This window comes from Loxodonta africana, chromosome 20 (assembly GCF_030014295.1).
Source record: "Loxodonta africana isolate mLoxAfr1 chromosome 20, mLoxAfr1.hap2, whole genome shotgun sequence".
Lineage (NCBI taxonomy): Eukaryota > Metazoa > Chordata > Mammalia > Proboscidea > Elephantidae > Loxodonta > Loxodonta africana.
In genome coordinates this window covers 39368924-39383243 of record NC_087361.1, presented here as the reverse complement: position 1 = coordinate 39383243, position 14320 = coordinate 39368924, and the positions used below count along the sequence as shown (strand labels likewise).

At 35.6% G+C, this 14320-nt stretch overlaps 1 long non-coding RNA gene across 2 annotated transcripts in view; it reads right to left on the bottom strand.

Moving 5' to 3' along the window:
• LOC135228305 (uncharacterized) overlaps nt 1-12890 on the bottom strand; it is an 89866-nt gene extending 76976 nt beyond the window's left edge. Inside the window, exons 1-3 of one of the 2 annotated variants that reach the window (XR_010318707.1) lie at nt 8913-12890; nt 8054-8156; nt 7547-7660 (exon numbers count right to left, since the gene is read on the bottom strand). This is a non-coding gene — a long non-coding RNA (uncharacterized LOC135228305). Of the gene's footprint in view, nt 1-7546; nt 7661-8053 lie in introns of both variants that reach the window. The other variant, XR_010318706.1, reaches the window with a different exon arrangement.
• Between the last annotated feature and the right edge of the window lie 1430 nt (nt 12891-14320).

Genomic DNA, 14320 nt, shown 5'->3' with positions numbered 1-14320 from the left:
GCACCAATCCAACGTGCCTGATATCAAAGTTCCATCAACTGAAATAGGAGGCCCAAGGAAATCAGATGCTGGTTCACAGAGGAAATATGATGATTATCAGGAGAGCCCTGTGGGGTTCTAGGTTCCCTACAATCTGACCACAATTTACCTTTCAATAGGCATTTTATACAAAAGTACCTAAAATTCCAACAAAATTCAATGGCAAATATAGCCCATCTTTTCTGTTTCTGCATGACTGCACATGTTGCATCCTCCCCCTGAATGCCCAGCCTTTTCAAACTTTCCTTTAGAGGCCCTTTCTATCTATCAGAGGTCAGCTACATGCAACCTCCTCCAGGGAATTTTATTTGACTCTCAATGACTAGAGTAAATGCCTCCTCTCAAACTCCAACGTACTGTGTTTGTATCTCCTTTATGGATCTGTCACATTCTGACCCAATAATATAAGTAAATAAATATTTTGCTTTTCTTACTTCTTCATCCAAAACAAACCAAACCCAGTGCCATCAAGTCGATTCCGACTCATAGCAACCGTATAGGACAGAGCAAAACTGCCCCATAGAGTTTCCAAGGAACACCTGGTGGATTCAAACTGCTGATCCTTTGGTTAGCAGCTGTCGCTTTTAACCACTACGCTACCAGGGTTTCCACTTTTTCATCAGAATGTAATATTCTCTGAAGGAGAAATTCTAGTTCATTTTGTGTTCCTCACACACCTAGCACAGGGTCATGTTTTGCATAGGTTACAAATGGATGGTTGGATGGGTGGCAGGATGGATAAAAAGATTTAAGGGTTAGGAGTTCTCCTGTTTGTAATTGTCTGTAATTCTACTCATTTATGGGGTATTACAAAATAACAAATTTAGCAATCAATGAATAGTCCTGTTTAGAAGCATGATTTGAGACAAAGTTGAGGACTAATAATGAAGATTATGAAGAGAAACCACTACCAGGAATTGTGGTAATCCTTCCATACTTGAAAAGAAAAAGAAGTCATGTCCAAATCTTCATTAATATTGTGTTTAGAAGATCTCTGGCCTTCACTAAGCTTAAATCACTTTTGGAGAGGGATCAAGCAGAAAATACTAAGAAGTGTCTTCCCTTTTACAGTGTTAAATTGCAGTGTTCTCCTAAGGATGGAAGAAAAAACAGAGTAAATAAAATTTCTTAAATGTTTAAGGCCAAGCTCCTAAAAGATTCTAAGAAGAACTTCTTTTCACACTAGTTAAAGTGTGGAGTTATTTCATTTTTCTGGATTAAAAAAAAAAAGAAAAACTGAGGGAATGTTTAATACTTCAATCTATTTAACACAAGTAAGTTCTTGCTATTTCTCTTTGGCTCTAGGATACTTAAAGCCTTCTTTTAACGCTCAAGAATATAAAAATAAAATAAAACAAAAAATTTAAGAGGATACTAGGCTTGAGACCTGCTTGAATGAAACTTAAAATCACTCCATAATTGATATTATATACAATTAGATAAGCAAAGGCTAATCTGAATATGTGTATACACACTTTCTATTTTTAAATCATAGACATTTTAAGAGTTTTGCAAAACTGAATAGTGGTTGTTACTATTGTTATTTCTTAAGCCATCAGTGGATCGTGGCTAAAATAAAATATGGCTTACTGGTCATTTTCTTTTCCTATATACAATTTTAAAAATCAGTTTTCCTATATTGAGAATGAAAAAGTAAGAATACGATTTTCCATCTAAAAGAAGTCATGATACTCAAATAACCCACCGATGATCATGAAAATCCTAAATAAGTCTCAAGAAGATACAAGAAAAGACTTGGAGTGGTAAATCAAGATTTGTGAAATGAAATTGATTTCCATTCACATCAGGTCTTTTACTCTTCTTGAAGATGTCAAGGTGTCAGCCTTGGCCATTACAGCACTGTGATTTATAGTTGAGACAAAGCGATGGTACCAGCTGACTGCCTGGAGCCATGCTGCCAATGACAGCCATCTCTATTCTCAACTAATCAGCAAGGCTTATCTAAGACCTGAGTTTTTCTTCCTCCGTCTTGATAAGGAAATGATAAAATGCAATCTGGAAGATTAACTTTGTGGGAAACAAACAAGCACTGAGAAGCAGAGTAGGTATCATACTTCCACAGAACAAATTACAAGCATTATTTATGGCAATCTATTTTATATTTCAGCCTCTTAGAAACACACATTCATGATAAAAGCATAAACAGATGTTCCAAGTATAAGAATTTATTTTAATATACTGGAAACCACTGCATAATTTTGTAATTTGATTAATTAGCAAGAAGAATTGTGGATGTTAAAATCAATTTTCAAACTCTCTAAATTATATTTACAGCTTTGCTCATCTGCATCACAAAAAAACCCCAAAATGTTTTGCATTAGAATCATTATTCATAACAAATTAATCTTTTTTTTTTTGCATTGAGGAAAATCCCTAAATAGCATTGCTTCATAATAAAAAGTTAAGAACTGTCCGGTTCATACTTTTTCACTAAAAAGTAAAGGATAAAAATCTAACATCTTATTCATATACTGTAAGTATTTTATACATACATACATATATACATATATATATATACACACACACACATGCATAATCTTGGCTGCTGACCAAAGGCCCAGCAGTTTAAATCCACCAGCCACTTCTTGGAAACCCTATGGAGCATCTCTACTCTGTCCTATAGGGTGGCTCTGAGTTGGAATTGTGAGACAGCAATGGGTTTGTGTACACAGGAGATAGTAAAGAGGAGGAAATCAGTTCATAAACTAAAATAAAAGATTCCCAAGAGTCAAGAACATAAAGCTCCCTAACATTTAAGAAGAAGTCCCTGGGTGATACAAATTGTTACTGCACCAAGGCATTAACTGAAAGGTTGGAGGTTTGAGGCCACCCAGAGGCACCCCACCTCAGAAGAAAGATCTGATGCTCTACTTCTGAAAAATCAGCCACTGAAGACCCTGCGGAGCACAGTTGTACTCTGAATCTACTTCATGGCAACTGTTTTTTTTAGTGGCTTAACATTTGAGGTGGAAGTGGAAAGGACATAAAATCTGCTGTAACAAAATGGCCTAAGTAGGCAGTGGCTGAGGATAGATAATGGACAACAGGGTAAAATCATTACCTCTTCTTTATCAAACTCCTATTTCTAATAATTCTAAGTAATTTTAAAATGTCAAATTCCCAAATGAGACCACATGCTGACTTTTCTGATACATGCCGTGTTCATGGAAAATGTTAAGACAACGTGATTAATCTCCATGATACCCAAAGTTGAGATTTGCTGCCACAGACTTTCTTATAGTTACCGTGCTGAACACAGCACATTTGGGCTGAATAACCTAATATTGTCTGTATATTGATAGGAACCACTGAGTTCACTAAGACAAACACACTTGACCAGAATCCTGTAAAATATCATTATACTAAACAATTTAGAAACGTGTAGTGGTTGTTGTGAGTCCTGTTCTATTTTCGCCTGCATTGAATTTCTTTCATCTTCTGCCACTGACAGATACTCTCCTTTTCCTCATGGCCTTGCCGAAATAACATTGTTGTCCTGCCCGTCTACACAGGCTGACCAGTCAGGGTAACCTGCTTCTGGACAGAGAAGTGACCAAAACAGAGCCAACTGAAGTTAATGCAAGGATAAAGCAAATCTTTCTTTTTTTCTTCTGGAATCAAACTGTAGAAATGATGCAAGCTTCAAGTTGTCACTGGCCATCTTTGCCAGTACAAGGAGATAGCCTACTTGAGAATGAAGTCAACACAGTGGAAAGGAGTGAGAGAGGAAGAGAGAAAAGAGAGAGAGAGAGAGAGAGAAGGAGGAAGAAGAGGAGGAGAAGGAAATGATATATATCCAGTTTCCCTTAAACTAGTTTGAGTTGGGTCATTTGCAACTGAAAGAGCCTGACTAATGTAGTAATTCAAGTTCTACTCTTCACACATGAGGTCACCATGAGTCAGAGTCTACTGGATGACAACTAACAAGGTCAACAATAACAATTCTTCCCTATTCCTTTGACTCAAAAAAAAACCCCTGGAAGGAATGGAAAATGTCCAACTATGCAATGACATTATAATGTTTTACCTGAAAGTCACATTAAAATCATCTTCCTCCACACCTTTATTTTATCAATCAATAGTTGTAGATAAGGAAAGTGAGAAGCAGAGAGGTTGAGTTTCACGAGATAATTAGTGGTGTTAGAATTCAGGTCTTCTGCCTTTTACCTCACTATTCAAGTTCATTGGTGGTATTTATGATGCAGAAGCATAAAAACCCAACTTTACTTTGCATTATTTTGTTAACTCTCAGAGAATAGCCCAATTAGAATGTTTTGATCTTTTGCCTAATTAACGTAATTGACGCTTTACGCAACTTTGCACGATCAGTATCATTATATTTAACTTAATTTTCTTTTTCAAAAATTAAATGATGGCTTATTTATATATTTATTTATTATTGAGAGAGATTGATGCCGTATGTAAATACTGCATTTTGGTTCAGTTATTCTGGGAATAACCGTTTTTATAAACCGCAATTACTAACATTGTCATGGTCTACCCATTTTTATTTTTAATTGTTTAATCTTTGCATACTGCAGCAAATAATATGAACAGAATCTAGGTACTGTAAAGTATTAACAATAATCCATATCTTGCTCAAAGCAACTCAAAATATATAGATGAGCTATCTCATCTACAATTAGAAAACAGGACAAGCCATATACAATCCTCATCTATAAAATGTAAAAAAGAAAACTGCCAATTTATAGGGTTCATAAAATGCTAAATCATTTGTCATTGAATTTATTACAACTGATGGTGACCCCATGAGTACCATAGTAGAACTGTGCTCCACAGGGTTTTCAATGGCTGATTTTTCAGAAGTAGATCACCAGGTCTCATTTTCCAAGGTGACTGTGGGTGGAATTGAAGCTCCAACCTTTCTGTTAGCATCCAAGTGTGTTAACTATTTGCACCATCCAGGGACGTATAAAAAGGGTAAGGCATACAAAAAAGGATAAATATTGTTGGACAGGTGAAAGACGTTTTTTGTAGACATAAGCTATTTGAAAGCAAGAGTTCTCTTTAGCTTTCCTAGGGTTGACATTTAGGAAACATTTGGTAAAGGCATTTTCAGTAAACAATTTTAGAATGGCCCTGGAACTGGAAAGGTTTTCTAATAGTGTCTACAGCTCAGCCTCTGGGACCATGTGTACACAGTAAATTTTGGTGACAAAAAAAAAATTTGGTGAAAGCAAATATTAAGATTCAAACTGGAAGAAGTGAGCTGATATTCATTGCTTACTAGGTGCAAGGGGATGGGCTAAGAAATTTACCTGGATTATTTAATTGAATCAATCATTTAAGTCTACTGAACTCCTTGATATTAAAATGTCATTAAAACATAAACAAATGGAAATCAGTTCAGTTGTTTGGTAAATGATGACTAGGCTTCCTCTATATGCATAAAAAACCCAGTGCCCTCGAGTCAATTCTGACTGATAGCGACCCTATAGGGCAGAGTAGAACTGCCCCATAGAGTTTCCAAGGAGCACCTGGCAGATTTGAACTGCCAACCCTTTGGTTAGCAGCCATAGCACTTAACCACTACGCCACCAGGGTTTCCTCTATATGCATAGACGGTAACAACTGCTTTTTGTCAATATATAATTTCTATGACTAATACACATACTTGACATACTATTTTGAAGTCAGTCAAATTTTATTAAAGTCCTAATTGGCCACATATCTCTTGGATCCCATACGTTGCTCCAGCCTTAATTCATTGAATTCTTTTTTTTCATTTATGCTATATATGCATTAGTGACTAAATGGATTACTTAATGAACAAACAGCTTGTTTTGAGTTGAAAAATTATATTTATAAACTTGTGAATTCTACATGGGCTTCATTGTCAAGCAGGATCTCACCAGTATGATCATAAAAATGACTACTAGAGAGTCCAAGCTTCTCTCCTTTTAATAACTTGTAATCTCAGAAGACAGAAAATGACAATAGTTTCCCCAAAATCCATGTCAAATATAAGAAAACTTTAGGAAAATCTTGCTAAAATTTTTATCCCTAAGTCAAGACCATACTAGCCTTGAATAAATTTTATAGGCAGCTTCTTATCTCAACATTTGGACTAATAAAATATAAACAAATATATTCTTATGGATTTAGGTACTCCTTTGGAGTCGATGACAGTGGGTTTGGTTTTTTTTTGTTTGTTTGTTTATAAATGCATGGAAATCCTGGTGGCATAGTGGTTAAGTGTTATGGCTGCTAACCAAAAGGTTGGCAGTTTGAATCCACCAGCCGCTCCTTGGAAACCCTGTGGGGCAGCTCTACTCTGTCCTACAGGGTTGCTATGAATCAGAATCGACTGGATGGCAATGGGTTTGGTTTTTTGGTTTTATAGATGCACATGTCTTATAGACAAATAAATGAAGAGATGAAATAAGGATCATTTTATGTTTCAAATTTGGCATCACAGAGTCCTATTATTTATCATCAATTTGCTCTTTTCTGAGTTACTTCATTTATTTAAAATATTTTAAATCAAACAATTGAATGCAAGAAAATGAACTAAAGAGCACTCCTGTTCTGGTATGCCTAACTGCTAAAAAAAAAAAAGGCATTATCTCCCAGTTCCATGTATGTATTTGGTTGTTTTTAGTCAGAGCACTAGGAGGCCCTCACTGGACCAAACCCTATGGAAAAAAAACACATTTTCTTTAAACATCAGATGCAGTTCCTTTGAGATCCTGTTAATCATTTTTTCTCTCTAATTGAAAAAGTCATCACACAAATTAGAGTACAAATTTCATTATTCTAGAAAGAATCTTCAAAGTTGACATTTCTTTGAACAATTGTTTGAGAAATCCTTTTTAAAGTACATTTTTATTTTCTGGCATGGCTTGAATTGAATTCTAAACTTTCTGCTGCTTGTCCTCTAAGCCCCTCTGGTGAATTTAAATAGGCTTCCCTATATATTTAGTACATTCAAGAATTCTTTGTCGCAGTGCCTACCCTGCTTTATTATTAGAGCTCTGCCTCGGAAGTCCAGCAGCCAGTTTGTTTTCTGCCATTAATAAAGAGTCTACTTTTTTTTTCCACCTCTTTGAAGAAGTTGAAAAGGCTCCATGTTGGGTGGAGGGGGGCCAGGAAGAGAGAGAGAAGTGGAGGAAACAGACTGTGGTGTAATCCCCCAACAAAAAATCTTGTCTAATGTAGAAACCTCCCCCAGGTTTACAAATGCACTGGCTGGTCTTTTAGTGTGATGAATAACAGAGTAATAACCAGAGACTGGTTCCCTCTCTCCCCCAAAGATTAGGAGGTCTACCATGAGAAAGACACTACATCTCAAAAGTTCCACAGAACCAAATTTTTCTGTTGGCTGGAGCTGTAACACCACTCAAGTTTCTTACTGAAGATGTTCTGAAGTTGGGGGTGGGGAGGAATTACAAAATAAACTGATAATAGCTCGCAATTCCCTTATATTTCTTGAAAACGACATAGGAGAATTTCGAAAAAGACCTACCTATTTGGATGTATGAAACACTGATGTTGACTCATGGCCAAGGGAAAGTTAATTCAAAGCCAAGGAAAGATGATTCTCAGAATGGTCACTTGGTGCTCACAAATCCTTACATACCTACCAACAAAAAGGAAAAAGTTGGAAAATCTTAGAAAATGTAAGCGGTTAAAGATGACTACCTGACACAAAAGAACCCAAAACACTGCCTCCCCCAGCCGCCACCCCCCTCCAATAAAAGAAAGAAAAAACAACAAACCTTATAAGGCCCAGAAGAAACTTCAGAGTTATGCCTACTTAGTTGATCTAACAGATGCAGTCCAGGATTATTTTTACCTTGTTTTGATTGTTTAGGAATTAATCATTATAACACAAAATCACACAACTCGTATCAACAATGAAAAATTTACTTCCCCTTATCAGAAGTTTTCAGTTTTAAATTGGCTCTAAAATATGCATAGAATTAGCTGAACAATTATGTGAAACAATTTAATCATAAATTCACTTAATTACCTTTTAAGTTTCACCTGCTTTCAAACTTCCAGAAGTAAATTCTTAACCCACAACTTAGCATGACTGGCTGGGATCATACATGCTTCAGCTGGTAAAGCTGCACCTAATATGTAGAAAACGGCAACATTCAATGAAAATTGACACTAGCTTATTGAAGAAATGATGTGGATGATCTTAGGAAGATGGCAATTTTTATATGGTTTTGACTACGAATTCTTAAAAATGAAGACACACAGAGAAAAAAAAATATTAATGCCTCAGTGTGTTTCTGGCCACTGATATACAGGAAAAGTAAACAACACATAGATAATAACAGCATCTAACTTTCTGCATACTAAATATGTATTCACAGAGGTATGCTAAAAAGTATATTTTTCAAATATTTACAAATGCCCAGGATTTTTAAAAACTTCTCCATATTAGGAACTTTGTTTTCCTTTTCCAAACGCAGTCACTAAGGGATCAGTGGGATTCGAGCGCTAAGTTAAATGTCTAGTTAGAAATTAAACAAAAGAATTCAAGCAATCAAAATGATGCCTGCGTTTGCAGCCCACAGAAACGTAGGCCGCCCTGCGTGTGTAAATGGCAAGGAAATTTGGGCATTAGCTAACCCTTTATGTACTGCTCTTCTCAATACTCAGCCAAACACGACAGCTTGTGAAACTATTTTCATATTTACCAGGTGAAATAGACCAAGCCTAGGCACATGTACCAGCATGCCCCTTTGTAGAGGCGTTTAAGGTAGATATATTACATATCTAATTTCATTAGTAATTAACTTCTAATGGTATTCCCGAGATACTTATCTTGTTCTAGACATTATTACTGTAGCCTTAATGATTTAAGAATATTTCCATACCTCTTCCATAGCTTCAGTGGAATACTAAAGTGTTAAGGACTTTTATACTGAGAAAGATATTGATCCCATGAACCCTGGAATGAAATATAATCATATTTAGATTTGGCAAAAATCCAGAAGTGGCTGTCTTGGTGGATTCTAAAAGGCTTTAAAAAAAAAAAAAAATGCCATTTGGAAGAATTGCTGTTTTCCTTACAGAGATGAAAAGTTAAAAGCACAAGAATCACAATATTAACACAGCAATACAAAGGAGACAAGAGAGAAACTACTACTTCACTGGTCTCCGATAGATGTTTAAGTTGAGTGATGGTATTAAAAAAAAAAAGAACTTGAAGTTGACAGTACATCAGCAAACAATATGAGAGAGAAAAAGAATCAAGCAGGGGTTAATAAATTTATGTAAAACAGTGATTTCCTATTTCAAAATTAAAATGTACAAATAAGCTGGTGTCAGAGATGAGGTGATTCCTCATTTCCACCGCATTGAGCAAGCTCACATCGGCAGCAGACAGCCCTTAATATATGCGTCTGGCTCAGGCTGGTCTCCCAACCAGGAAGCCATGGAATTGTTAATATCACTGCTTTTTTTGTATGCAACACACATCATTTTCTCCCTCTTTGTTGTAGATAGCTCCTTTTGCTTTAAGCTTAACATGATATGATCTTCCAAATCATATTATATCACCCCTAAACAATATTATCCTGTGATAGTTAAGAGAAATGCAGAAAAAATGACATCTGTCTGTACATATATAGCATAAAGTAGTTTATAGAAACGAACTCACCCACTTGTATGTCTACACACCTTTACGCAGTAAAAGAAAAGGTCTATTGTTGATGCTTTCACAAAAAACAAAAACAAAAACAAAACAGATCGTATCCAGGATGGTGACATAGAGACGGTTCAAAGAGTGTAAAAAATAGGTACTTGACGTATATTTTATATATGTTTATGGGGAAATACACAAACATAACTGCATTCTATATTCAGCTTCCGTATTTTTGTTACGAAGTAGAAGTTAATATATAGTGTAGTTCATGAACATGAGAGCATAAAAAGAAAATCTTGCATTTGGAATATATTGTACTGGATATTACTGTAACCAATAAACATATATCCCTTATATTATTTTGAAATTAAATAGAAGATCTTATGTATATTCTTTATGATTCTGTTAAAACAGGTGTCTGTAAACATATACCTGTATGTGATATTGTTTTATACAAGAGGTAGTTTCTGAACCAGGTGTAAACTTTGTTATTAAATATAATCGAGTTTCTGTGTGCATACAGATACACAGAGAGGTCTCTGTATTGAGAAACTTAACTTTGAAAAATCTTTAATTATCATAAGAAGGAGGTTAAAAGAAGTAAAAATTAATACTACTCAAGATCCTTACTGTTTATATTACTTCCTTTCATTCGGAGTTTTAAACATGTTTATATACACATACATACCCACACTCAGTTTCAGAGATTCTAGATGAATGAAGTAGGTGACATAAATAATGAAAATAAGTACAGTGTAAATAGCATGCCTAAACATATTCTACGTGCCTTGTATAAAACCCACTGCCTTGTATATATGTGCCTTGTATAGATGAGGAATATGTTTATGATATTATTATCTCAATTCTTTTAGGAACTGTAACTCGTGGGTGATTTGTATTAAATTCTGTGATAGTTAAAACATACGTGATTGTATTAAATTCAACAAAATGGGGACTTAGGACTTCATATCGTATTCTATAATATTCATAAATTTATTTGAACAACGGAAAAGACACATATAATCTAGGGTACCCACATAATGCAATAGGTAAAAGAATGAAGTCACTCTGCTTCTTCTGTTATGGAAAGGCTCTTATCTCCATTTTGAATCTCGATATTTGGAACATTACTGTAAAATTTTTAGATGGATTGAACATATTGATTCTATCACAAAAAATACATATTTGATGTGGCAGTGTCTAATAATGTTCAAATATGACACATTAAACTTGGAATAGCTATTTCTTATAAAACTAAAATTCGTATAGAATGAAAACTAAGCAGTTAAGAGTCAGTTGACAGATGAACTAAGAGCAGTTTGATTTCATAGGTGGTGTTTACTGTTTTTTTTTTGTTTGTTTATTGTTTTATCTCACAAAGGTCTATAATATATACTGAGTAAAATGTAAACACTAAAATGTATTATATTTCCCCAAATTACTGATGATAACTCTCTTGGACTATCACAACAGGTAAATCGTTAAGATACATAAAGCGTTCTGTTTGGTTAAAAGACTAAGGAAACTATGGTAATAAATACCAATTATAAAACAGTAAAGAAGGCTGTAAATCATTTTCTTTCTAGGCCTCAAGCATGATTATAGCTATATATTACATATCCTGAGCCACAGTTACATGGAAACATATAGGATTTATTTAAGTACCTAACATACATATTTCTATGCAGATGAAAAAAGTTATAAATATAAACAACTATTCATTATTAACTAAGGAGATATCGTCTTATACTAGTCACTTAAAATACAAAAGGAATATTTTTAAAACACTCAGGTTTTAATTTTGCTTCTTATACAGATAGGTTGTATTGCTTTTGTATGACTGTTAAGCTACAATACAAATGCTATTTCAGTACAACTATGCAATCACTTTAGAGAGTACAGTTTCTGACAGCAGTATTTTTGGGAGTGGGTCATGGTGAAAACATTGTTGCTTATAAAGGAAAGCACCCTTTTTTACTCCTGGGCAGAATCTAGGTATGTTCTTTTGTTCTGATGGTAACTGCAGACAATCAATAAGGTCCAAAGCTGCTGGTTCCCCTCCGCCTAGGTCCCAAGAGCCTGACTTGTGATGTTACTAAAATACCTCACAAGTTAGGGTCTCAGGGACTAGGAAAAGTCTGGTTTGAGGCAGGAGAATTCTTCTTCCAGTAATAAGGATAGCTTAGAAATTACAGTTGGGTTCAGTGAAACTTTTTCCTCTAAATACTTATCAAAATACATCAGTAGAAATATATAGGATATATAAAAAATTAGGATGAACTGAATAATCATGATATCCATTTAAAGACTAATTCCAGACCTTAAAATAATGAAGAATATGAGAAACAATGCAAACAATGAACAGTTAAGAGTCACTCCATTAGCTCCAAAGAAAGAGACTGAAAATGGGTTAAAATCTGTTTCTAGCACATTTGTACAGCAACATCATAGCCTCTATTACATTAAAGAAGGATTATATGCCAGTTAATGGGAACCTAATTGAAATTTTGCTTCCCATTACACTTCTATACAGCACAACTGTTAAGTGGGCCCGGGATATATAACACTTTAACTCTGATTTAAACATATACCTTTGCAGTTAAGAATAAAATACAAAAACTTTTTTGCATGTCACAGTTTAATACCTCTGAAGCTTGAGATTTCTCTTTAAATCTCCAAACTATTCGGACAGCAAATATTTCCACGCAAACTCTGTAGCTATTTGAGCAATGCCACTTAATAAACACGTAATTTAAAATGCTGGCAATATCATAAGAAAAAAAAAAAGGATTCTATTTCTCAAATAATTGCATTATAAAGCTCAATACTTTTGATAGTACACCATCCCAATCCTGTATATTCACAGAATTTCCTCCCATCTTTTAGCCTCATTTGTGGTTCGAGAACCGAATTTGTACTTTAGAAATGATCCAAGGTTTAGAAGCATAGAACGCAGGGTAAAACAATCGGACCAGCCATAACATAAAAGTCTTGGCCACCGAAGTGGAATCTGGTTCTTCTGAAGTGGTTGATCTTAAAAGGGAAAAGAGGAGGGGGAAAAAAAAAAGAAAAAACGGAAAGAATTAGAATGTTTTCCTGTAGAATAGGTGAATCATCCAAGTAAGCTGCAAGGAAAGCTAAGCTGAACAAAATATTTGCTAACTGCCCCCCCTCCTCCACCCAAGTACCACACCCCTTTCCAACCACTGCCCCCCACCCCCTGTCCAGATCTTTACTTTGACTTAAAAGACTTTAAATATTCTGTTCCATGATGTAATGCAGCATTATATAAGAGCTCTTTCTGTTTATCATTTGATTTTTCCATACTGAATCAGTTATAGCTTAAAATAGTAAATAGTTAAAAAAAAAAAAAAACAACACTCACAAAAAGCAAAAAAATAAATAAATAAAACAGTCCTTAGATATAAGTCCATGCTTTTCCTAAAAAAACTGAATATGGCTTTACAATTTTTGACCATAGCATTCAACCAATTATTAGAATGAAAAATCTCACCCCTCCATAAATATGATATTAACATAATTATACCACCCCCATCACGGAGACCCATCCTCCTTAGGGAATACATCTGATGCTCCAAAGATGGAAATCAGTCAGATTTTAGTTGCTCTCCAACGTACCTTTGCTTCTCACTGACTGACTGGCTTTTACCCTCCACGCACTCACACGCCACCCCCTCCCCTCGGCTAGACACGGATGCCCGAGCGAGCACGCGCGCGCACAGGCATACAGGCACACAGCAAGAGGCGAGGCAAAGCATCTGATGCTGACTCAGAGCGCTTCTGTGTGCAGGGGGTGGCGGCGGCTGGTATTTTCACTGCACTCATCATTAACATTAACTCACAGTCTAGCATCCACCCTCTCCCAGACCTGCTGGACTGCAGCATTTGCATGACTCTGTCAGTCTAGCCCTTGCAGGTCAAAAATGATAAAAGGAAAATTAAAAAAAAAAAAAAAAAAGCCCCAAGGCTCTCATAAGAAATGCCTTCATTTCTTCCAGACTCTCCTTATTTTTCCACGTTTATACTTCCTCTGTGGCAGTGTCTCAGTTGTTTGACATCTTTCCGGAAGAAAATGTCGTGTGCTTCAGTGAGCCAGTAGTCAGTTGGTCCTCCCCTCACCTCACCCTCTGATTCCCACCCCTTTCCCCCCTAATCAATAAGACAGATCTCCAAATGCAGTTGTGCAAACAGGCTCTGACACAGTCTCACCCTGGATCCACTGTCTCAGGAAGCAGGCATCCAGCTCACACGTGACAGAGAGAGAGATAATGCCAGCAACCGTCCTAGACTTTATTCTACGCTTTCATTTCTTTTCCCCATTGGCTGAAGAAAGAGCAAAGGAGTCTTTCCACTTCTGTAAGAAGCCCCAGACAGCCCAAGAGACACACAAGTGAGGCAGTTCTCTGTAGATCAATGGCTTCCATTTAATAATGAAAATGCACTACAATTTTAATACAAATAATGCTTAATATTTTTATTAGTTGTGCTCTCATTTCACAGGAATTGTAAGAGTTGCCAGGATCTGAATCACCAATATGATTTAAACTGTTGAAATTCTAGTTGCTGGACTGTAATCGACCAAGAGGATATCAGTATATTTTTAAGAACTTTTTTATA